Source organism: Oncorhynchus gorbuscha, unplaced genomic scaffold, assembly GCF_021184085.1.
Source record: "Oncorhynchus gorbuscha isolate QuinsamMale2020 ecotype Even-year unplaced genomic scaffold, OgorEven_v1.0 Un_scaffold_1688, whole genome shotgun sequence".
In the NCBI taxonomy this organism is placed as follows: Eukaryota; Metazoa; Chordata; class Actinopteri; order Salmoniformes; family Salmonidae; genus Oncorhynchus; species Oncorhynchus gorbuscha.
Genome location: NW_025744858.1, coordinates 25,001 through 30,000, shown reverse-complemented (window position 1 = coordinate 30,000; position 5,000 = coordinate 25,001). Strand labels below are relative to the sequence as shown.

Here is a 5,000-nt window from a genome sequence, read left to right as displayed (position 1 = left end):
GAAATGTGACTTGTTATGTAGATTCAAATTATACAAGGGTTTTTAAACGTTGAATAGGATTCCTGGTTTTCACCCAGGTGGCCTAGGTTCAACTCCCGGTATAAGAAAGAATAACTTGTCGTTAGGACGCACTTGTGTAACAACAGATGCAGCAGTTTCACAAAACAATATTCCCTCAGCAACAGGAAATGTCACATGTTATGTAGATTCATATTATATAACGTTTTTAAACGTTGAATACACTTCATGGCTGCATTTCTTGCTCTGCAGTAAAATTCATGCAACAACAGGAGGATCAAATTAACATATGCATCTGAAACAGAAAACCAAGGAACCTTGTTGTTGAGAAACGCTATGACTGTGTACACTGGTCTAGCTGTGACCTGACTTCATCTTAGACGTGTTGCCAGTGGCGCAATGGATAACTTGTTTGACTACGGATTAGAAGATTCTAGGTTCGACTCCTGGCTGTCTCAATACTTTGTTTAATTGACTGAAATCAAGTGGGAATGATACGTGTATTAAAAAAAGATTCTAGGTTTTATATCAAACAGGCATAATGTCAACATTTAAAGATTTGATTGATGTGTGATTTTAAGCTGGGAATGATACTGTATACCTTTCAGTTGCTTCTGGCTGTTCTCACATTAAACACATTTTAGACGGATTTCATCTGGACATTCCCCAAAATCTCTGAGAAAAAAAGATGTAGCTTTTAAATCCAACAGGCATGATGTCAACATTTAAAGATTTGTCTGTGATGTGTATTTTAAGTATGTGTCTTCCCATATGGTCTAGAGGTTAGGATTCCTGGTTTTCACCCAGGTGGCCCGGGTTCAACTCCCGGTATGGGAAAGAATAACTTGTCATTAGGTACGCACTTGTGTAACAACAGATGCAGTACTTTCACACAACACAACAATATTCACTCAGCAACATGAAATGTGACATGTCATGTAGATTTGAATTATACAATTATTTTTAAACGTTGAATACACTTCATGGCTGCATTTCTTGCTCTGCAGTAAAATTCATGCAACAACAGGAGGATCAAATTAAGATATGCATCTGAAACAGAAAACCAAGGAACCTTGTTGTTGACAGACGCTATGACTGTGTACATTTGTCTAGCTGTGACCTGACTTCAGCTTAGACGTGGTGCCAGTGAGGGTAGGCAACAACATCTCCTCCCCGCTGATCCTCAACACGGGGGCCCCACAAGGGTGCGTTCTGAGCCCTCTCCTGTACTCCCTGTTCACCCACGACTGCGTGGCCACGCACGCCTCCAACTCAATCATCAAGTTTGCGGACGACACAACAGTGGTAGGCTTGATTACCAACAACGACGAGACGGCCTACAGGGAGGAGGTGAGGGCCCTCGGAGTGTGGTGTCAGGAAAATAACCTCACACTCAACGTCAACAAAACTAAGGAGATGATTGTGGACTTCAGGAAACAGCAGAGGGAACACCCCCTATCCACATCGATGGAACAGTAGTGGAGAGGGTAGCTAGTTTTAAGTTCCTCGGCATACACATCACAGACAAACTGAATTGGTCCACTCACACTGACAGCGTCGTGAAGAAGGCGCAGCAGCGCCTATTCAACCTCAGGAGGCTGAAGAAATTCGGCTTGTCACCAAAAGCACTCACAAACTTCTACAGATGCACAATCGAGAGCATCCTGGCGGGCTGTATCACCGCCTGGTACGGCAACTGCTCCGCCCTCAACCGTAAGGCTCTCCAGAGGGTAGTGAGGACTGCACAACACATCACCGGGGCAAACTACCTGCCCTCCAGGACACCTAAACCACCCGTTGTTACAGGAAGGCCATAAAGATCATCAAGGACATCAACCACCCGAACCACTGCCTGTTCACCCCGCTATCATCCAGAAGGCGAGGTCAGTACAGGTGCATCAAAGCTGGGACCGAGAGACTGAAAAACAGCTTCTATCTCAAGGCCATCAGACTGTTAAACAGCCACCACTAACATTGAGTGGCTGCTGCCAACACACTGTCATTGACACTGACCCAACTCCAGCCATTTTAATAATGGGAATTGATGGGAAATGATGTAAATATATCACTAGCCACTTTAAACAATGCTACCTTATATAATGTTACTTACCCTACATTATTCATCTCATATGCATATGTATATACTGTACTCTACATCATCGACTGCATCCTTATGTAACACATGTATCACTAGCCACTTTAACTATGCCACTTTGTTTACTTTGTCTACACACTCATCTCATATGTATATACTGTACTCGATACCATCTACTGTATGCTGCTCTGTACCATCACTCATTCATATATCCTTATGTACATGTTCCTTATCCCCTTACACTGTGTATAAGACAGTAGTTTTGGAATTGTTAGTTAGATTACTTGTTGGTTATCACTGCATTGTCGGAACTAGAAGCACACGCATTTCGCTACACTCGCATTAACATCTGCTAACCATGTGTATGTGACAAATAAAATTTGATTTGATTTGATTTGAATGGATAACGTGTCTGACTACGGATCAGAAGATTCTAGGTTCGACTCCTGGCTGGCTCAATACTTTGTTTAATTGACTGAAATCAAGCAGGGAATGATACTGTATTAAAAAAGATGTAGCTTTTAAATCAAACAGGCATAATGTCAACATTTAAAGATTTGTCTGTGATGTGTATTTTAAGTATTTGTCTTCCCATATGGTCAGCGGTTAGGATTCCTGGTTTTCACCCAGGTGGCCCGGGTTCAACTCCCGGTATGGGAAAGAATATCTTGTCATTAGGTACCCACTTGTGTAACAACAGATGCAGCAGTTTCACACAACACAACAATATTCTCTCAGCAACAGGAAATGTGACATGTCATGTAGATTCAATTATACAATTTTTTTAAATGTTGAATACACTTCATGGCTGCATTTCTTGCTCTGCAGTAAAATTCATGCAACAACAGGAGGATCAAATTAAGATATGCATCTGAAACAGAAAACCAAGGAACCTTGTTGTTGACAGACGCTATGACTGTGTACACTGGTCTAGCTGTGACCTGACTTCAGCTTAGACGTGGGGCCAGTGGCGCAATGGATAACGTGTCTGACTACAGATCAGAAGATTCTAGGTTCGACTCCTGGCTGGCTCAATACTTTATTTAATTGACTGAAATCAAGCTGGGAATGATACTGTATACCTTTCAGTGCTTCTGGCTGTTCTCACTTCAAACACATTATAGATGGATTTCATCTGGACATTCCCCAACATCTCTGAGAAAAAAGATGTAGCTTTTAAATCCAACAGGCATAATGTCAACATTTAAAGATTTGTCTGTGATGTGTATTTTAAGTATGTGTCTTCCCATATGGTCTAGCGGTTAGGATTCCTGGTTTTCACCCAGGTGGCCCGGGTTCAACTCCCGGTATGGGAAAGAATATATTGTCATTAGGTACGCACTTGTGTAACAACAGATGCAGCAGTTTCTCACAACACAACAATATTCACTCAGCAACAGGAAATGTGACATGTTATGTAGATTCAAATTATACAAGGCTTTTTAAACGTTGAATACACTTCATGGCTGCATTTCTTGCTCTGCAGTAAAATTCATGCAACAACAGGAGGATCAAATTAAGATATGCATCTGAAACAGAAAACCAAGGAACCTTGTTGTTGACAGACGCTATGACTGTGTACACTGGTCTAGCTGTGACCTGACTTCAGCTTAGACGTGGTGCCAGTGGCGCAATGGATAACGTGTCTGACTACGGATCAGAAGATTCTAGGTTCAACTCCTGGCTGGCTCAATACTTTGTTTAATTGACTGAAATCAAGCTGGGAATGATACTGTATACCTTTCAGTGCTGAAATCAACACATTTTAGAATTTCATCTGGACTTCCCCAATTAGAAAAAAGATGTAGCTTTTAAATCAAACAGGCATAATGTCAACATTTAAAGATTTGTCTGTGATGTGTATTTTAAGTATGTTTCTTCCCATATGGTCTAGCGGTTAGGATTCCTGGTTTTCACCCAGGTGGCCAGGTTTCAACTCCCGGTATGGGAAAGAATATATTGTCGTTAGGTACCCACTTGTGTAACAACAGATGCAGCAGTTTCTCACAACACAACAATATTCCCTCAGCAACAGGAAATGTGACATGTTATGTAGATTCAAATTATACAAGGCTTTAAACGTTGAATACACTTCATGGCTGCATTTCTTGCTCTGCAGTAAAATTCATGCAACAACAGGAGGATCAAATTAAGATATGCATCTGAAACAGAAAACCAAGGAACCTTGTTGTTGACAGACGCTATGACTGTGTACACTGGTCTAGCTGTGACCTGACTTCAGCTTAGATGTGGGGCCAGTGGCGCAATGGATAACGTGTCTGACTACGGATCAGAAGATTCTAGGTTCGACTCCTGGCTGGCTCAATACTTTATTTAATTGACTGAAATCAAGCTGGGAATGATACTGTATACCTTTCAGTGCTTCTGGCTGTTCTCACTTCAAACACATTTTAGACGGATTTCATCTGGACATTCCCCAACATCTCTGAGAAAAAAAGATGTAGCTTTTAAATCCAACAGGCATAATGTCAACATTTAAAGATTTGTCTGTGATGTGTATTTTAAGTATGTGTCTTCCCATATGGTCTAGCGGTTAGGATTCCTGGTTTTCACCCAGGTGGCCAGGTTCAACTCCCGGTATGGGAAAGAATATATTGTCGTTAGGTACCCACTTGTGTAACAACAGATGCAGCAGTTTCTCACAACACAACAATATTCCCTCAGCAACAGGAAATGTGACTTGTTATGTAGATTCAAATTATACAAGTATTTTTAAACGTTGAATACACTTCATGGCTGCATTTCTTGCTCTGCAGTAAAATTCATGCAACAACAGGAGGATCAAATTAAGATATGCATCTGAAACAGAAAACCAAGGAACCTTGTTGTTGAGAGACGCTATGACTGTGTACACTGGTCTAGCTGT

At 41.3% G+C, this 5,000-nt stretch overlaps 3 non-coding genes across 3 annotated transcripts; all 3 read left to right on the top strand.

Moving 5' to 3' along the window:
* The first annotated feature begins 3,074 nt into the window (after positions 1–3,074).
* On the top strand, positions 3,075–3,147 carry trnac-aca. Its single transcript has one exon. It is a non-coding gene; the product is annotated as a tRNA-Cys (tRNA).
* Positions 3,148–3,357: 210 nt separating this feature from the next.
* trnae-uuc lies at positions 3,358–3,429 on the top strand. Its single transcript has one exon. It is a non-coding gene; the product is annotated as a tRNA-Glu (tRNA).
* A 936-nt stretch (positions 3,430–4,365) lies between these two features.
* Positions 4,366–4,438, top strand: trnar-acg. Its single transcript has one exon. It is a non-coding gene; the product is annotated as a tRNA-Arg (tRNA).
* Positions 4,439–5,000: the final 562 nt, after the last annotated feature.